General features: G+C 48.6%; 1 pseudogene; it reads left to right on the top strand.

The window, feature by feature from the left end:
* The first annotated feature begins 1,118 nt into the window (after positions 1 to 1,118).
* Positions 1,119 to 14,069, top strand: LOC147083953 (uncharacterized; annotated as a pseudogene).
* Positions 14,070 to 21,285: the final 7,216 nt, after the last annotated feature.

Raw genomic sequence — 21,285 nt, forward strand, 5'->3', positions numbered from 1 at the left:
TATGAGGAAAGGTTGGACAGGCTAGGCTTGTATCCGCTGGAGTTTAGAAGAGTAAGAGGTGACTTGATTGAAACATATAAGATCCTGAGGGGTCTGGACAGGGTGGATGTGGAGAGGATGTTTCCTCTTGTGGGAGAATCTAGAACTAGGGGTCACTGTTTAAAAATAAGGGGTCACCCATTTAAGACAGAGATGAGGAGAAATTTTTTCTTACAGACGGTCGTGAGACTTTGAAACTCTCTTCCTCAGAGGGCGGTGGAAGCAGAGTCTTTGAATATTTTTAAGGCAGAGGTAGATAGATTCTTGATAAGCAAGGGGGTGAAAGGTTATCGGGGGTAGGTGGGAATGTGGAGTAATCAGATCAGCCATGATCTTATTGAATGGTGGAGCAGGCTCGAGGGGCCGAGTGGCCGACTCCTGCTCCTAATTCGTATGTTCGTATGTAACCTGTGCAGCAGCTGGGGCCTGAAAATCAGCTTCACTGCCCCTGGGCTGGGAAAGGGGGACATGAGGCAACATTCTCCCTCTTGCCCCTTTCTACACTCCTTTTACAGGGTTTTAGAAGTGGAGCATTTACAGACAGGAAGCTCAGACCGAACATCACGTCAAGAACAGACAGAGTCGCTCGATTCATCAGGACCTGATTCAGTCGGTCCTCCAATCTGCTGGCACACCAGCGAGTTCACACTGATGAGAGACCTTTTAAATGTTCTGAGTGTGGGAAGAGCTTCAAAATCTACAAGTACCTGAAGCAACAGCAGTGGCTACACACTGGGGAGAGCCCGTTCACCGGCCCCGTGTTCCAGAAGTGATTAACTCAGTTATCCACTCCGATGATACACCAGCAAGATCACACTAGGGAGAGACCTTTAACCCGCTCCGTGTGTGGGACGGGATTAATTGCACCCTCCGTGCTGCTGAGACACCAGCTTGTCCACACCAATGAGAGACCGTTGACCTGCTCTGTGTTTTTGAAGCGATTCTCTCATTCTGCCACCCTCCTGAGACACCAGCTTGTTCACATTAAATGTTCTGACTGTGGGAAGAGATTTAAAAGGTCCCAGGATCTGAAGAGACACCAGCTGGAGAGAGCAGGAGAGATTCTGTTCACCTGCTCCATGTGTGGGAAGAGATTCACTCGGTCCTCAAATCTGCTGGCACACCAGCGGGTTCACACTGGGGAGAGGCCGGTGAAACATTCCGACTGTGGGAAAAGCTTTCAAATGTCCCAGGAGCTGAAGGGACACCAGCTGGAGAGAGCAGGAAAGAGGCCATTCACCTGCTCCGTGTGTGGGAAGGGATTCACTCAGTCATCCCACCTACTGATACACCAGCGAGTTCACACTGGGGAGAGGCCGTTCACCTGCTCTGTGTGTGGGAAGGGATTCACTCGCTCATTCCACCTGTTGAGACACCAGCAATATCACACTGATGAGCGACCATTTAAATGTTCTGACTGTGGGAAGAGCTTTAAAACCTCTGGGGATCTGAAGGGACACCAGCGTACTCACACCGGGGAGAGGCCATTCACCTGCTCCGTGTGTGGAAAAGGATTCATTCGGCCATCAAACCTGTTGAGACACCAGCAATATCACACTGATGAGCGACCATTTAAATGTTCTGACTGTGGGAACAGCTTTAAAACCTCTGGGGATCTGAATGTACACCAGCGTGTTCACACTGATGAGAGACCATTTAAATGCTCTGACTGTGGTAAGAGCTTTAAAAGCTCCGGGCATCTGAATGAACACCAGCTTGTTCACACTGGGGAGAGGCCATTCACCTGCTCCGTGTGTGGGAAGGGATTCACTCAGTCATCCCACCTGCTGGAACACCAGCGAGTTCACACCGATGAGAGACCATTTAAATGCTCTGACTGTGGTAAGAGCTTTAAAAGCTCCGGGGAGCTGAAGAGACACCAGCGTGTTCACACTGATGAGAGACCATTTAAATGCTCTGACTGTGCTAAGAGCTTTAAAAGCTCCGGGGAGCTGAAGAGACACCAGCGAGTTCACACTGTTCTGTAGCACAGGGCCCTGTAGGCAGCTGGGGTGACATGAACATGGAATGGATGAATGTTTTATAAATTCCTGTACTGTTGTTTAATCTATCAATCTGTTGTGCTGATGATTCCCTTCGATTGACTGTTGATGGTGTTACATCGAATGTACAGCACAGAAACAGGCCATTCGGCCCAACTGGTCCATGCCGGTGTTTATGCCCCACACCCACTCTACTTCAATTAACCCGATCAACATCTCCTCCCATTCCTTTCTCCCTTGTGTGGCTTCCCCATAAATGTATCTGTGCTGTTCACCTCAACCACTCCCTGTGGTAGCGAGTTCCCCATTCTCACCATTCTCTGGGTAAAGACATTTCTCCTGAATTCATTACTGGATTTATTAGTGACTATTTTAAGTTTGTGGCCTCATAAATATGATGAGATTCTGTTAAGCTGACCAGTATGTTGTTGTACTTTGTCTTTTTCTGATGAATTAAACATTACTGAGCCCTTGTGTGCGTGTTATGGGATGAAGTTTTTAAAAATTAGTTCATGGGATGTGGGCGTCGCTGGCAAGGCCAGCATTTATTGCCCATGCCTAATTGCCCTTGAGAAGGTGGTGGTGAGCCACCTTCTTGAACCACTGCAGTCCGTGTGGTGAAGGTACTCCCACAGCGCTGTTAGGGAGGGAGTTCCAGGACTTTGACCCAGTGACGATGAAGGAATGGCAATATACTTCCAAGTTAGAATGGTGTTTGACTTGGAGTTGGGAGTCATAGAGTTATACAGCACAGAAAGAGGCCCTTCGGCCCATCGTGTCTACACCGGCCATCAAGCCCTGTCTATTCTAATCCCATTTTCCAGCACTTTGTCCGTAGCCTTGTATGCTATGGCGGTTCAAGTGCTCATGTAAATGCTTCTTGAATGTTGTGACAGTTCCTGCCTCTACCACCCTTTCAGGCAGTGAGTTCCAGATTCCAACCACCCTCTGGGTGAAAAAGTTTTTCCTCAAATCCCCTCTAAACCTCCTGCCCCTACCTTGGTTATTGACCCCTCTACGAAGGGGAAAAGTTCCTTTCTATCTACCCTATCTATGCCCCTCATAATTTTGTACACCTCAATCAGGTCCCCCCTCAGCCTTCTCTGCTCTCAGGAAAACAACCCCAGTCTGTCCAATCTCTCTTCATAGCTGAAGTGCTCCAGCCCAGGTAACATCCTGGTGAATCTCCTCTGCACCCTCTCCAATGCAATCACATCCTTCCTATAGTGTGGCGAGCAGAACTGCACAGTATTCCAGCTGTGGCTTAACTAGCGTTTTGTACAGCTCCATCATCACCTCCCTGCTCTTATATTCTACGCCTCGGCTAATGAAGGCAAGTATCCCATAAGCCTTTTTAACCACCTTTTCTGCCTGTCCTGCTGCCTTCAGGGATATATGTATTCTATCAGGTGTTCCCATGTGCTTGCTGTCCTTGTTCTTCCAGGTAGAAGAGGTTGTCGGTTTGGGAGGTGCTGCCGAAGAAGCCTTGGCGAGTTGCTGCTGTACATCTTGTAGATGGTACACACTGCAGCCACGGTGCACCGGTGGTGGAGGGAGTGAATGTTTAAGGTGGTGGATGGGATGCCAATCAAGCGGGCTGCTTTGTGTTGGGTGGTGTCGAGCTTCTTGAGTGTTGTTTGAGCTGCACTCATCCAGGCAAGTGGAGAGTATTCCATCACACTCCTGACGTGTGCCTTGTAGATGGTGGAAAGGCTTTGGGGAGTCAGGAGGTGAGACACTCACCATGAATACCCAGCCTCTGACCTGCTCTTGTTGCCACAGTATTTATGTGGCTGGTCCAGTTAAGTTTCTGGTCAATGGTGACCCCCAGGAAGTTGATGGTGGGGGATTCAGCGATGGTAATGCCATTGTATGTCAAGGGGCGGTGGTTAGACGCTTGCTTGTCGGTGTTAGTCATTGCCTGGCACTTGTGTGGTGCGAATGTTACCTGCCACTTATCAGCCCAAGTGTTGTGTCTCAAGGGGTTTTATACCCTTATCTATATAACAATTAAGAAGGACTCTGGGGTGGAGAGTTTAGTTAAGGGCCATTTTATTTACAATGTGCTTCTTCACTCTATGCACTACATTTCCCATAGTGCATTGCAAATCACCACTATGGTATCCCATGTGGGACAATTCTAATACACATTCAAAATACACAACATATTTCCTCCCCTTAAAATAGAATGTCCACAAAACAGAGTAACTGAAAATGACTATAACTTTGGAAGAGAGGGTAGACTGCCTCTACATTCCGCTAACCCTGGGGATTATTCTGCCCCATACACACAGGTTAGCACTAACTGTAACTAAGGCGCTCTGGAGGCTGCCTTTCTCTTTGGGGGTAACGCCTAGTCTCAGGAGCAGGCTCTGGCTGGCTCTCCCATGACCCTGCAGGCGTGGCTTCCTCCCTCAATGGCACAAGAGTGGATGGTGCCACCATCTCAGGGTCGGACGACCAGTCCCTGCTGGAGCCCCCAGCAGGTCCTTGATCCTCTGTTTCTTGGGTTACCTGTGGCGACTGTCTTGGCAGTAACTGGTCTACATGCCGTCTCCATGTTCGGTCGTCTCCGGTGCGGACTCGGTATGAAACGGGGCCCGTCTTTTGAATGACCGTAGCCGGGACCCACCCCTCCGGGGTGGTGTAGTTATGCGCGAGGACTTTGCCCCCCACCACAAAGTGTCATTCTTTGGCCCTCTGAGCTCGTCTGCTGACTTGATCCTGCTGATTGGCGTGCACCACTGTTTCTGTGGACGTTGGCCTTAGCAGGTCAAGGCGTGTCCGTAGCTGCCTTCCCATGAGTAGGTAAGCAGGAGATGCTCCAGTCGTAGCATGAGGCGTGTTTCGGTATTTCAGCAAGAAAGCATTCAGGCGCTGCTTTAGAGGAGCATCACTTCTTGCAGCTTTCAACGCGCATTTCAGCGTTCTGACAAATCTCTTCGCCAATCCATTCGTGGATGGATGATAAGGCGCGGAGAACATGTGCTGGATTCCATTGCTCTTGAGGAACTCCTCCATCTCCTGAGATGTGAACTGTGTTCCGTTGTCGGTTACGATCTGCTCCGGCAGACCAAATTGCCCGAACATCTCTCTGAGTCTCGATGGTTTTCTCCGTAGTGGTACTGGACATTACTGCAACCTCCGGCCATTTGGAACGGGAGTCCACTGCGACCAGGAACATCGCTCCTTCCACTGGTCCCGCGAAGCCCAAATGGATCCGTTGCCGCGGTGTCGCCGGCCATTCCCATGGATGCAGTGGCGCTGCTCTTGGCGTATCCCTGGTTGTCTCGCATGATGGGCATGATTTCGCTTCAACTTCAATTTCATGATCCAAACCGGACCACCAGAAGTAGCTTCGTGCCAGCTCCTTCATCTGGACAATACCACAATGTCCTCAGTGCAGCTCGTTGAGGACATGTTTCTGCAGCTTTGGTGGTATGATCACCCGCATGCCCCAAAGGAGGCATCCTGACGTGACAGACAACTCCTTCCCTCTTGACAGGTAAGGTAGGAGCTTAGGTGGTGCGTCTGACACCCGTGATCTGTCTCCTCGTATCACCCGATCCAGCACCTTGGATAGTGTAGGGTCCACTCTGGTCTCTTTCTTGACCTGCCGGGCCATGACCGGGGCATTGCTCACCATGTCAAAGTAGAAAATCTTCTGCTCACAGCCTTCAGAGGGCACAGGCAGCGGAAGTCTTGAAATCCGTCCACATTGCCATGTGCTGCTGACCTCCGATATTTGATGTTGTAATTGTGAGCGCCTAACATCAGCGCCCAGCGCTGCATCCTGCACGCTGCCAGGGAGGGTATTCCTGTGTGTGGACCAAAGATCGATGTCAGAGGATGATCTGTCAGCAAGGTGAATTTCATTCCGAACAAGTAGTGATGGAACTTTTTGATTCCAAAGATGATGCCCAAAGCTTCTTTTCGATCTGCGGGTATTTCACCTCTGCCTTGCTCAGGGACCTTGACACGAATGCAATCGGCTTCTCTTCGCCTGAGGGAAAGATGTGGGACACGAGTGCGCCGATGCCATAAGGCGACGCGTCACAGGCCAGCTGAATCTGCAACGACGGGTCAAAGTGCGTCAACACTCTGGGGTCAGTCAAAGCTGCTTTGGCTTTCTTGAATGCAGCTTCGCACTCCTTTGTCCACGCCCAGGCCTTGCCCTGACACAACAACTCATGTAATGGCTTCAACAGTGATGCCAGCTGTGGAATAAACTTTTCATAATAGTTCAGGAGACCTAAGAATGACCGCAGCTGGCCGACATTTGTAGGTGCAGGAGCATCGGCAATGGCTTTCACTTTCGACGGTGCTGTGTGTAGGCTGTCCGCATCGATGTCATGGCCTAGGTACTCCACTGATGGCTGGAAAAATTTGCATTTTTCCTTGCGAACGCGTAAGCCATATTCTTCAAGTCTTCCCAGTGTCTTCGTCAGGTTCTGCAGATGCTCGTTGTCATCCTTTCCTGTGACAAGGATATCGTCAAGATAACATTGTACCCCTGGAATGCCACTTAAGATCTGGTCCATAGCCCGCTGAAACAATGCTGGTGCTGACGTTATACCAAAGGGTAGGCGGCAGTACCTGTAGAGGCCCTTGTGGGTGGTGATGATGAGGTACTTCTGTGAGTCCTCTTCTACATGCATCTGCAAGTAGGCTTGGCATAGATCAATCTTGCTAAACTTCTGACCGCCTGCTAGACCCGTGAAAAGATCTTCAATGTTGGGGAGGGGGTACTGTTCAGCTGAGAGCTCAGGATTCACTGTTACTTTGAAACCTCCACATAAGCGAACCGTGCCATCCCTCTTCATCACTGGTACCACGGGCGTGGCCCACTCACTGTGCGAAACCGGCACCAGGACCCCTATCTTGACCAGGCGCTCCAGGTCAGCCTCCACCTTTGGTCTGAGGGCGTAGGGAACATTCCTGGCCTTCAGGAATCGTGGCTGGCTGTCAGGCTTCGCCTTGAGTTTGACCGTAATCCCCTTCATACTCCCCAATTCTCCGTCAAAGACAGCCGCATGCTTTATCAACACTGCCGCTAGCCCCGCCTCTTCGACTGACACCGTATTCACTTTTTTCCAATCCAGATGAATTTTCTCCAACCATGGCCTGCCCAGCAGGGATGGATAGTCACCCTTGACCACGTAAACTGGCAGCATCACAGTTTGTCCATTAAGCTCCACCTTGACCTCTGTCTTACCCAGCATTGGGACTGTTTCCCCAGTGTAGGTCTTCAAGCGTCAGTGATAGGTGGTTCAGTTTTTCTTTGAATAGCTTCTCTGAAATCAAGGAGACAGCGGCCCCCATATCCAGCTCCATTTTGACTGGTATTCCCTCTAGTAGTGGAGTGACTGCATAGCCTGATGAGCCTCCATTCACCGTTAACACATGGAGATTCAGCTCCCCATCAGAGTCTGTGTCACTGTCTTCCTGTTCTTGTTTCACCATGTGTAGGTTTCTCTTTTTAGAACACCAGTTGGATGTGTTTCCTTGTTTGTTTTTGTGTGTCTCTGTGTAGGATTGTTTGCTTTGCCCTTTACACACACGTTCAATGTGTCCTTTCTTTTCACATTTCCAACAGGTCAGGTCTTTACACCAGCAGTCAGATGGCTGATGACCTGACCTTCCACATCTGTAACACTCTCTGGCACCACTTGCATGCTTATCCGGTGTAGCTGCTACCCTGTGCACTCTTGTTGCAGCCCCCAACAGCTGTGCATCTTTAGCTGCTAACTCCATAGACACAGTGAGCTCCACTGCTGATTTAAGCATCAATTTGCCAGTTGTGAGCAAGCGCTTCTGTGTTGCTTCACATCTTAATCCACACACAAACCTATCACGGACAGTGTCATTTAGAGTTTCACCAAACTCACAGTGCTCAGTTAGCTTCTTTAGCACTGCAACATATTCGGCTATGGACTCACCCTCCCCTTGGTTTCGTTTGTGAAACCTGAACCTCTCGGCAATCAGCAGCGGCTTGGGTGCGAAATGTGTTTCCAAAACTTCCACAATCTGATCATATGTCTTAGCGCCAGGCTTATCCAGGTGCATCAAACTCCGTAACAAGCCAAATGTTTTTGCTCTGATCACACTGAGGAATGTCGCCACTTTCACGTCATCTTTAATGCCATTTGCAGTCACAAAAAATCCGAAACGCTCTGTATAAGCACTCCATTGCTCTGCCGTTTCATCAAATGGTCCAAACGCTCCGGTTAGCATAGCCATTTTTTTTTATTTTTTTTATTTTTACAGTCCTTTTCCTCCACTTTGTTTCACTGTATCGTTACTCTCCCCCTTCTTATTTCTGTAACACACGAACCTCCACCTTTACGAGGCGATTATATCAGCACTAAACTGCGGGCGCGCCATTAAGGAAAGACAGGAACTTCTTACTTTAAACATCGCCGATTCCAGTGCAAAGTGATGCGCAAGTCCGTCGTCCTCATCGCCAGTTTTGTTGTGTCTCAAGGGGTTTTATACCCTTATCTATATAACAATTAAGGAGGACTCCGGGGTGGAGAGTTTAGTTAATGGCCATTTTATTTAAAATGTGCTTCTTCACTCAATGCACTACATTTCCCATAGTGCATTGCAAATCACCACTACGGTATCCCATGTGGGACAATTCTAATGCACATTCAAAATACACAACACCAAGCCTGAATGTCGTCCAGGTCTTGTTGCATGCGGGCATGGACGGCTTCATTATCTGAGGAGTTGCAAATGGAACTGAATACTGTGCAGTTATCAGCGAACATCCCCACTTCTGACCTTATGTTGGAGGGAAGGTCATTGATGAAGCAGTTGAAGATGGTTGGGCCGAGGACACTGCCCTGAGGAACTCCTGCAGCGATATCCTGGGGCTGTGATGATTGACCTCCAACCACCACAACCACCTTCCTTTGTGCTCGGTCTGACTCCAGCCAGTGGAGAGTTTCCCCCCGACTGACTAGCATTGAGGTAATAGTGAGAGTAATAAGGGAAGCGAAACAGGACATTAGAAATAAATGAGAGACAAGGAAAGAAAAACTAAAGATCAAAGTAAGAAAGAGACAAACGAAGGAGATGAGAAGAAAAGAATTTGAGGAGAAAGTGAGTGATGATAAGAAACATTGACATTTCAAAAATGAGACAGGAGAGAAGATAAGTAAGAAGAAAGAAAGATCTTGACTATGTACAGCACCTTTCACAATTTCAGGACATCTCCAAGCGCTGTGCAGCAATTGCAGGACTTCTGACGTGTGGTCATGTAGGAATGTAATGTAGCAGCCAATTAGAGAGAGATGTGGAGAGGAAAGGCAAGAAGAGAAAGAGCAGGAAAGGAAAATATACGGACAAAATGAGGGTCGTAGTTTTTTAAAATTTGTTCATGGGATCTGGGTGTTGCTGGTAATGCCAGCATTTATTGCCCATCCCTAATTGCCCTTGAGAAAGTGGTGGGGAGCCGCCTTCTTGAACTGCTGCAGACCATGTGGTGAAGGTACTCCCATAGTGCCGTTCAGGGGCGAGTTCCAGGATTTTGACCCAGCGAAGATGAAGGATCGGCCGATATACTTCCAAGTCAGGATGGTGTGTAACATGGAGGGGAACTTGGAGGTAGTGGTGTTCCCATGCACCTGCTGCCCTTGTCCTTCTAGTTGGTAGAGGTCACAGAGTCATAACGGCACAAAAGGAGGCCATTCGGCCCATCGAGTCCATGCCAGCTCTCTGTAGAGCAATCCAGTCAGTCCTACTCCCCCGCTCTATCCGCGTAGCCCTGCAAGTTTATTTCCCTCAAGTGCCTATCCAGTCTCCCCTTGAAAACATTGAATGTCTCCGCTTCCACCACTTCCGTCAGCAGCGAGTTCCAGGTCATCACCACTCGCTGCGTAAAAAAGTTTTTCCTCACAGGCCCCTGTATCTCTTGCCCAAAACCTTAAATCTGTGTCCCCTAGTCCTTGTACCATCAACTAGTGGGCACAGCCTTTCCCCGTCTAGCCTATCCAAACCCGTCATAATCCTGTACACCTCTATCAAATCACCCCTCAACCTCTTTTGCTCTAATGACAACAAATCCAGCTTCTCCAACCTGTCCTTGTAGCGAAGATCCCCCATCCCCGGAACCATTCTGGTGAATCTCCTCTACACCCTCTCAATGGCCTTCACATCCTTCCTAAAGTGCGGTGACAAAAACTGGATGCAATACTCCAGTTGTGGCCTAACTAGCGCTTTATAAAGGTTCAGCATAACTTCTGAGGCATGAGTTGGGTAGGATTGATTGGGGAATGTCACTCAAAGGGTTGACGGTGGATAGGCAATGGCAAACATTCAAAGACCGCATGGATGAACTACAGAATTTGTTCATCCCAGTTTGGCATAAAAATAAAACAAAAATGGTGACTCAACCGTGGCTAACAAGGGAAATTAGGGATAGCATAAGATCCAAGGAGAGGACATATAAATTGGCCAGAAAAAGCAGTAAACCTGAGGATTGGGAGCAGTTTAGGATTCAACAAAGGAGGACAAAGGGATTAATCAAGAACGGGAAAATAGAATATGAGAGTAAGCTTGCAGGGAACATAAAAACTGACTGTAAAAGCTTTTATAGATATGTGAAGAGAAAAAGATTGGTGAAGTCAAGCGTAGGTCCCTTGCAGTCAGAATCAGGGGAATTTATAATGGGGAACAAAGAAATGGCTGACCAATTAAATACATATTTTGGTTCTGTCTTCACAAAGGAGGACACAAATAACCTCCCAGAGATATTGGGGAATATAGGGTCTGATGAAAGGGAGGAACTGAAAGAAATCAGCATTTGTAGGGAAATTGTGTTAGGGAAATTGATGGGATTGAAGGCCGATAAATCCCCAGGGCCTGATAATCTACATCCGAGGGTACTTAAGGAAGTGGCCCTAGAAATAGTAGATGCATTGCTGATCATCTTCTAACATTCAATGGAATCTGGAACAGTACCCATGGATTGGAGGGTAGCTAATGTTACCCCACTAGTCAAAAAAGGTGGCAGAGAGAAAACGGTAAGCCTGACATCGGTAGTGGGGAAAATGTTAGAGTCCATTATAAAAGATGTAATAGCAGAGCACTTGGAAAACAGTGACAGGATCAGACAAAGTCAACTTGGATTTACAAAAGGTAAATCATGCTTGACTAATCTACTGGAATTTTTTGAGGATGTAACTGGTAAAATAGATAAGGGAGAACCAGTGGATGTGGTGTATTTGGACTTTCAGAAGGCTTTCGATAAGGTCCCGCATAAGAGATTAGCGTGTAAAGTTAAGGCACATGGGATTGGGGGCAAGGTATTGACTTGGATAGAGAACTGGTTGGCAGACAGAAAGCAAAGAGTTGGAATAAACGGGTCTTTTTCCAAGTGGCAGGCAGTGACTAGTGGGGTACTGCAGGGATCGGTCCTTGGACCCCAGCTATTCACAATATATATTAATGATCTAGACAAGGGAACTAGATGTAATATCTCCAAATCTGCAGACGACACAAAGCTGGGTGGGCGTGTGTGCTGTGAGGAGGATGCCGAGAAACTCCAGGATGATTTGGACAGGTTGGGTGATTGGGCAAAAGCATAGCAGATGCAATATAATGTGGATAAATGTGAGGTTATCCACTTTGGTGGCAAAAACAGGAAGGCAGATTATTATCTGAATGGCAATAGATTGGGAGAAGGAGAAGTGCAATGAGACCTGGGTGTCCTTGTGCACCAGTCGCTGAAGGTAAGCATGCAGGTGCAACAGGAGGTTAAGAAGGCAAATGGTATGTTGGCCTTCGTAGTGAGAGGGTTTGAGTACAGGAACAAGGATGTCTTGCTGCAGTTATACAAGGCCTTGGTGAGACAACATCTGGAGTATTGTGTGCAGTTTTGGTCGCCTTATCTGAGGAAGGATGTTCTTGCCATGGAAGGAGATCAGCGAAGATTCACCAGGCTGATACCTGGGATGTCAGGAATGATGTATGAGGAGAGATTGGGTCGACTGGGCTTATACTCACTGGAGTTTAGAAGAATGAGAGGGGATCTCATTGAAGCTTATAAAATTCTGACAGGACTGGACAGACTAGATGCAGGAAGGATGTTCCCGATGGTCGGGGGGTCCAGAACCAGGAGTCACAGTCTAAGGATAAGGGGTAGGCAATTTATGACAGAAATGAGGAGGAATTTCTTCACCCAGAGAGTGGTGAACCTGTGGAATTCTCTACCACAGAAGGCAGTGGAGGCCAATACATTAAATATATTCAAGAAGGAGTTCGATATATTTCTTAAGGCTAAAGTGGTCAAGGGATATGGGGAGAAAGCAGGGACCAGGTACTGAATTTGGATGATCAGCCATTGAATGGCGGAACAGGCTCGAGGGGCCGAATGGCCTACTCCTGCTTCTATCTTTTATGTTCCTATGTTTCTATATACTTGCATTGGAGGAAGTTCAGAGAAGGTTCACGAGGTTGATTCCTGGGATGAAGGGGTTGTCTTATGAGGAAAGGTTGAGCAGGTTGGGCCGATACTCATTGGAGTTTAGAAGAATGAGAGGTGATCTTATTGAAACATAAGATTCTGAGGGGGCTCGACAGGGTGGATGCTGAGAGGATGTTTCCCCTCGTGGGGGAATCTAGAACTCGGGGGCATAGTCTCAGAATAAGGGGTCGCCCATTTAAGACGGAGATGAGGAGGAATTTCTTCTCTGAGGGTCGTGAATCTTTGGAATTCTCTACCCCAGAGAGCTGTGGAGGCGGAGTCACTGAATATATTCAAGGCTGAGACAGACAGATGTTTGAACTACAGGGGGGTCGAGGGTCATGGGGAACAGGCAGAAAAGTGGAGGTGAGGCCAAGATCGGATCAGCCATGATCTTATTGAATGGTGGAGCAGGCTCGAGGGGCCGAATGGCCGACTCCTGCTCCTATTTCTTATGTTCTTATTCTTACGATTTACAGACGGGAAACTCAAACAAAACTTCCTATCAAGATCTGAGAGAGTCACTCGATTCATCAGGACCTGAAATTCATCGGCCTTTGAGTGTAGAAGGAGAAATGTTTGTTCTGTCTGTGGGAAAAGTTTTCAAACATCAGTGTGAGTGGAAAAGCACCGACACACACACACCCACCCGAGTGAGAGTGTTCCAGTGCACTGAGCACCGACACACACACACCCACCTGAGTGAGAGTGTTCCAGTGCACTGAGCACCGACACACACACACCCACCCGAGTGAGAGTGTTCCAGTGCACTGAGCACCGACACACACACACCCACCTGAGTGAGAGTGTTCCAGTGCACTGACTGTGGAAAGAGGTTTAACCAGTTACACAGCCTGAAAAAACATCGCACCATTCACAGTGGGGAGAAACCGTACACGTGTTCTGTGTGTGGACGAGGCTTCAACTGATCGTCCAACCTGGAGAGACACAAGGGTACCCACACCACGGAGAAACGGTGGAAATGTGGGGACTGTGGGAAGGGATTTGATCGCCCATCCCAGCTGAAATCTCATCGACGCAGTCACACCGGGGAGAGGCCGTTCACCTGCTCCGAGTGTGGGAAGGGATTTACTCTGTTTTCCAGACTCCACTTACACCAGTGAGTTCACACTGGGGAGAGACCTTTTAAATGCTGTGACTGTGGGAACTGCTTTAAAATCTCTGCGGATCTAATTAAACAGCAGCTTGTTCACACTGATGAAAGACCGTTGAGTTGCACTCAGTGCGAGAAGAGCTTCAGGCAGTCATCTCACCTCATTCAACACCAGCGAATTCACACTGGGGAGAGGCCGTTCACCTGCTCTGTGTGTGGGAAGGGATTCACTTCTGCATCCAACCTGCTGAGACACCAGCGAGTTCACACTGGGGAGAGGATATTCACCTGCTCTGTGTGTGGGAAGGGATTCACTCAGTCCTCCAACCTGCTGAGACACCAGCGAGTTCACACTGGGGAGAGGCCGTTCATCTCCTCCGTGTGTGAGAAGGGATTCAGTCGACCATCTCACCTGCTGAGACACCAGCAAGTTCACAAGTGACTGGAGGGGTTAGATTCTGATGGGGGAGGGGGATCAGCCAGTTGTCGTGGTACATGTAGGTACCAACGATGTAGGTAAAAAGAGGGAGGAGGTCCTACAAGCTGAATTTAGGGAGTTAGGAGCTAAATTGAAAAGTAGGACCTCAAAGGTAGTAATCTCTGGATTGCTACCAGTGCCACGAGCTAATAAGTTTAGAGAGAGTAAGATAGATAAGCTAAATACGTGGCTTGAGCAGTGGTGCAAGGGAGAGGGATTTAAATTCTTGAGGCATTGGAACCAGTTCTTGGGGAGGAGTGACCTGTACCAAGGGGACGGTCTACACCTGAACTGTGAGGGAGCCGATGTCCTCGGGGTAATATTTTCTAGGGCGGTTCGGGAGGATTTAAACTAATTTGGCAGGGGGATGGGAACCTAGGTAGTGGAAAAGAGGGAAGTCATATGAAGTCAGAAATAGATGGTAGAAAGGTGAGAAGCAATAAGCAAAGGAGAGAAACACAAAGGGCCAAACTAATTCATAATGAGAGTGTGAAAAAAGCAAGCCTGAAGGCTTTGTATCTTAATGCTAGAAGCATTAGGAACAAGGTGGATGAATTAGTTGTGGAAATAGAGGTAAACAAGTATGATTTGATTGGGATTACAGAAACGTGGCTGCAGGGTGGGCAAGGCTGGGAACTTAACATCCAGGGATATACAATATTTAGGAAGGATCGGCAAAAAGGTAGGGGAGGTGGGGTAGCATTGCTGGTAAAGGAGGGGATTAATGCAATGGAAAGGAAGGATATTAACTCGGATGAAACGGAATCTGTATGGGTAGAAATGAGAAATAGCAAGGGGAGGAAAACGTTAGTGGGTGTGATATATAGGCCTCCAAATAGTAATATGGAGGTGAGGGAAGGCATAAAAAGGGAAATTAGAGAAGCGTGCGATAAGAGCACAGCTGTCATCATGGGTGACTTTAATTTACATATTAATTGGACTACCCAAACTAGTAAAAATTCTGAGGAGGAGGAATTCCTGGAATGTTTTCGGGACGGTTATCTGGACCAATATGTCGAGGAGCCGACTCGAGATCAGGCCATTTTAGACTGGGTATTGTGCAATGAGAAGGGACTTATCAGCAATCTTCTTGTACGAGGCCCCTTAGGTCAAAGCGATCATAATATGATCGAGCTCTCAGTCGAGATGGAGAGTGAGGAAATTGAATCAGAGACTAAGGTCCAGAACTTAAATAAAGGGAATTACGAGGGTATGAGACGGGAATTGGGTAAGATTGATTGGGTGGTGTTTCTGGGGGGATTGACAGTGGATAGACAATGGCAAGCATTCAAAGATAGAATGGAAGAATTCCAGAACATGTTTATACCGGTTTGGCATAAAAATAAACCTAAAAAGGTGACTCAACCGTGGATAACGAGGGAAATTAGGGACAGCATAAAATCAAAAAAAAGGGCATATCAACTGGCAAAAAAAAGCACCAGACCGGAAGATTGGGGGCAGTACAAGATACAGCAAAAGAGGACAAAGGGATTAATCAGGAAGGGGAAAATAGAATACGAAAGTAAACTTGCAGCAAACATAAAGACAGACTGCAAAAGCTTTTATCGGTATATCAGGAGGAAAAGACTGGTAAAATCCCAAGTCGGTCCCTTGCAGTCCGATTCGGGAGAATATATAATGGAGAATAAGGAAATGGCAGACCAATTAAACTCATACTTTGGTTCTGTATTCACAAAGGAGGACACAAATAACCTCCCAGGAATATCGGCAAACATAGGGACTAATGAGAGGGAGGAGCTGACAGAAATTAGTATCTCTAGGGATATGGTGCTGGGTAAGTTGAGGGGACTGAAGGCCGACAAATCCCCGGGGCCTGATAAACTACATCCTAGGGTACTTAAGGAGGTGGCCCTGGAGATAGCAGATGCTCTAAGGATCATCTTCCGGAACTCCATTGACTCGGGAACAGTACCCGTGGATTGGAGGGTAGCTAATGTTACCCCAATATTTAAAAAGGGGGGTAGAGAGAAAGCAGGGAATTATAGACCAGTAAGCCTTACATCGGTTGTGGGCAAAATGCTAGAGTCCATTATTAAGGATAAAATAGCGGAGCACTTGACAAATGGGGAAAGGATCGGACAGAGTCAACATGGATTTACAAAGGGTAAATCGTGTTTGACTAATCTGCTGGAATTTTTTGAGGAAGTAACTGGTAAAATAGATGGGGGAGAGCCAGTGGATGTGGTGTACCTTGACTTCCAGAAAGCCTTCGATAAGGTTCCACACAAAAGATTATCATGCAAAATTAAGGCTCATGGGATTGGGGGCAAAGTATTAACGTGGATAGAGAACTGGCTGGCGGATAGAAAACAGAGAGTTGGAATAAACGGCTCGTTTTCGGAGTGGCAGGCAGTGACCAGCGGGGTGCCGCAAGGATCTGTCCTGGGACCCCAGCTGTTCACAATATATATAAATGATCTGGATCAGGGAATTGGATGCAATATTTCCAAATTCGCTGACGACACTAAACTAGGAGGAGGGGTGGGCTCTGATGAGGATGTCAGGAGGCTACAGTGCGATTTGGACAGGTTGGGGGAATGGGCGGATACGTGGCAGATGCACTATAATGTGGATAAATGCGAGGTTATCCACTTTGGGGGTAAAAACAGGAGGGTAGATTATTATCTAAATGGCAATAGATTGGGAGATGGGGAAGTGCAGAGGGACCTGGGTGTTCTTGTGCACCAGTCACTGAAGGAGAGCATGCAGGTGCAACAGGTGATTAAGAAGGCAAATGGTATGTTGGCCTTCATATCAAGGGGGTTCGAGTATAGGAATAGGGATACCTTACTACAGCTGTACAAGGTGCTGGTGAGACCGCATCTGGAGTATTGTGTACAGTTTTGGTCGCCCCATCTGCGGAAGGATGTTCTTGCCATGGAAAGAGTGCAACGGCGATTCACCAGGCTGATACCTGGAATGGCGGGAATGACCTACGAAGAGAGATTAAATAGTTTGGGCTTGTACTCACTGGAGTTTAGAAGATTGAGAGGGGATCTCATCGAAACATATAAAATTATGGCAGGCCTGGACAGGCTGAATTCAGAGAGAACGTTTCCAATGGCCGGGGAGCACAGAACCAGGGGCCACAGTCTAAAAATAGCGGGCAAATCATTTAAAACAGAGATGAGGAAGAATTTCTTCACTCAAAGAGTGGTGAGCCTGTGGAATTCCCTGCCACAGAGGGCTGCGAAGGCTAATTCAATAAATATTTTCAAGAGAGAATTGGATATATTTCTGAAGGCTAAGGGGATTAAGGGTTACGGAGAAAAGGCGGGGACGGGGTACTGAACTGGTAAGATCAGCTATGATCTCAGACGAAGATCAGCCATGATCTCATTGAATGGCGGAGCAGGCTCGAAGGGCCGAATGGCCTACTCCTGTTCCTATCTCTATGTTTCTATGCCTACGTGGCATACCCAGACGGGCGGGAGGACACGGTCTCCATACGAGACCTCGCACCCTCGGGTGCCCCTGAATTACCACCGTTATCCCCCACCACTTCTCCCAACCCAACCCCTGTAGACGGCATGCCGGAGCCCCAGGACCCTTCGTTGACCACCCAGACACCAGATTCGACGTTGGATACTGCACCACCGCCGCCGCCACCACGACGATCAGGACGTCATACAAGGCCTCCTGATAGACTTACCTACACGAACTTGTAGTACACTTCACCCCGCCGGACTAAATTTTAAACAAGGGATGAATGTGGTAAACCACTGTTATTGTATCCTACTGTTATCGTTATTGCATATTGTTACCTCTGGTTGGCGCTGTGTACCAATGCATGCCTCAGCTGGCTCCGCCCACTTGACCAGGTATAAAGGTGGGTGTTTCGGCTACCCACTTCCTTCTTGGAACCAGTTGGCCACGAGAGGCATGCTCTGTTCTTTAGTTAATAAAAACCTCTTCATTACTTTCCTAATTCATCGCCTTTTATGGAGTAATTGATAAGCGTATCATTGTGTCGATTGGGCTTATACTCACTGGAGTTTAGAAGATTGAGAGGGGATCTCATCGAAACCTATAAAATTCTAACAGGACTGGACAGACTAGATGCAGGAAGGATGTTTCTGATGGCCGGGGAGTCCAGAACCAGGGGTCACAGTCTAAGGATAAGGGGTAAGCCATTTAGGACAGAGATGAGGAGGAATTTCTTCACCCAGAGAGTGGTGAACCTGTGGAATTCTCTACCACAGAGGGCGGTGGAGGCCAGTTCATTAAATATATTCAAGAAAGAGTTGGATATATTTCTTAAGGCTAAAGGGATCAAGGGATATGGGGAGAAGGCAGGGACAGGGTACTGAATTTGGATGATCAGCCATGATCTCATTGAATGGCGGAGCAGGCTCGAGGGGCCGAATGGCCTACTCCTGCTCCTATCTTCTATGCTAACTAAATCAGGAGGTACAAGCACTAAATAAAGAAGTAAGGAACCAACAACAGATTAAAGATCTAGAAAGGCAGAATGCTGGACTTAAACCGGACGAGTTGCCCAGAATAGGTCAACAAGTAATGACGCAAGTTATCGGAAGAAAGGGAATGGGGCCCGTTGGATGGGGCCATGTACTGTATTAATGACAAGTGATACGTGTGTTTGTCTACAGGAACCGATGGGTATGCGATGGAAGGAATGGACCCAGGTGAAACCATTTAACACTAAAGACCCCCATTCTACCCTCTCCTCCAGGGGAAAGAGCTCGGAAGACGACCAGACCTCTGTTTAAATTACAGATAAACATGGATCCAGTCGACCCTTTATATCAGAGGATCTGTCTCGGGGAGAAGAAGCTCTCCCGGTTTACCCTTACACCTGAGAACTCATTCTTAATATGGAAGCAAGTCATCCTCGGTTCCGAGGGACTGCCTAAGAAGAAAGAAGAAGATATAATTGGAGTAAGACTTCTTTACTCCTGTATTCAAATCCTCTTGTAATGAAGGCCAGCACACCATTTGCCTTCTTAACTGCCTTTCACGACCACCGGACATCCCAAAGTGCTTTACAGCCAATGAAGTACTTTTGAAGTGTAGTCACTGTTGTAATGTGGGAAACGCGGCAGCCAATTTGCGCACAGCAAGCTCCCACAAACAGCAATGTGATAATGACCAGATAACGTTTTTTCGTCATGTTGATTGAGGGATAAATATTGGGCTCAAAACACCGGGGATAACTTCTTCGAAATAGCACAACGGGATGTTTTACATCCACCTGAGGGGGCAGACGGGGGCCTCGGTTTAACGTCTCATCCATAGGACGGCACCTCCGACAGTGCAGCGCTCCCTCAGTACTGCCCCTCCGACAGTGCAGCACTCCCTCAGTACTGCCCCCCCCGCCACCCCGACAGTGCGGCGCTCCCTCAGTACTGCCCCTCCGACAGTGCAGTGCTCCCTCAGTACTGCCCCTCCGACAGTGCGGCGCTCCCTCAGCACCGCACTGGAGTGTTAGCCTCGCTTTACAAGCTCAAGTCCCTGGAGCGGGATTTGAACCCACAGCCTTCTGACTCTGGTATCCACTGAGCCACAGCTGACTCGAGTCTTTTACACAGTTTCATCAGAGCTTCCTTGCTTTTGCACTCTACGCCTCTCCTAAAGCAGGGGAGTTATGATGAATTGTTAAACAGTTTTTTTTGCAGAGTGACCAAGGCTGTCTGTAGGAAACAATTGTGCATTTGAAAGAAGCTTGTATTGTGAAGCTTGTGCCCCTTTGCCAGGCCCGCTGCCTGCGGCCCCTCTCCCAGATTCCAGCCCCAGCTCTGTGCTGCCTGCGGCCCCTCTCCCAGATTCCAGCCCCAGCTCTGTGCTGACTGAGCTGCTCTCACCTGGGGACAGCGCGTCACAATCGGCCCCAGCGCACCTGAGCTGGAAAGGAGGCCCCGCCCCCTTGCCGCGCCGCCATTGCTTGGAGGACCAGGCCGCTCAGTTCAGTCCTCCCAGCTCAGCCCTCTTCCTATTGGTCAGCGCTCCCGTCAGTCAGAATCATATTGCTCCGGCTCACTCCGCCCCCCCGTGCGGGTCAATCCGCTCCGTTCGGCGTCCACGGAGGTCCCGCCCGACTCTCAGGTTTGGTTTTTCTCGTATTTTACTTTATAATCTCGCTCTCCGCTCCCCCCTCACCTCGATTTAAATCGATTCCCCAACACTTGACTTTACCCCGGCCGCTGATTCCGCCTCTTCCCCGAGCCCGGCCTTCCGATTGCTTCCCGGAGGCCCCGCGCAGGCGCACTGGCAGCCTCGTGTTGCGCCTGCCCGCGCTGTGATTGGTGCAGGGGAAGGCAAGTGGGCGTGTCCGGCCCCCGGGCCCACGTGGGGGAGACAAAGGCTGGCTGGAGCGCATGCGCAGCCCGCCTCACACCGTTGGGAAGCTTTTCAAATTTTTTTTTTGCGAAACAAATTGAAAACACTCATTAATTCCCCCAACCTCCTCCCCTCTAAAGTGCGATTATTATTATTATTCTTTTTCCTCATTTGTGTGGGGTGTCTTTTTTTTACCTTGCGGTGGCGTGCGCCGATCCAACCGACCCCTGGGCGTTGCGTGCAGGCGTCAGCGCGTAATCGGAGGGTGTTGATTGACGCGAGGCGCCCGCCAATCAGGAGCGAGGAAAACGCTGGGAGGACCGGGCGGGCTGACTGTCCTCCAACCAATGGCGGCGCGGGAGGGAGGGGGGCGGGACCTCGGTGGGCTGCAGGCCGCTTTCCTGCTTTCATTGTCCGCAGGAGCTGTTAAAGGGAAGGGGAGGAGGGGGTGGAAAAAAACACAGCTTGTGAGTGTTTATTCCTTTGCATTACCTTTATTGCAAGGCTATTCATCAACTGCATTCATTTAAAAATAAGTGAACCTTTTCTCTTTTTGACTTCTATCCAGAACAAAGAGCCCTGGTGCTGTGAACATATTGGTGGGCAGCCACTTTTAAAGGGACAAAGACCAGCATTCTTCCTCCTCTCTCTCTCTCTCGTGAGTATTTGTGGTGGGTGAGAGGGTGGGGGGGTGAGTCAAGGGGGACTGCGGCCCCTTTTCAACAAAAACAATTGCTTGGCCATTTAAAGGGGAGTGGGTGCCCCACAGGTATTTAAAGGGGCAGTGCCTCTCTCTTTCTGTATCATGTAAGAGCAGGGAGGTTCTGCTTGAACTGTACAAAACACCAGTTAGGCCACCGGC

Source organism: Somniosus microcephalus, unplaced genomic scaffold (genome assembly GCF_052327205.1).
Source record: "Somniosus microcephalus isolate GS21.2 unplaced genomic scaffold, FLI_Smic_1.0 scaffold13, whole genome shotgun sequence".
In the NCBI taxonomy this organism is placed as follows: Eukaryota; Metazoa; Chordata; class Chondrichthyes; order Squaliformes; family Somniosidae; genus Somniosus; species Somniosus microcephalus.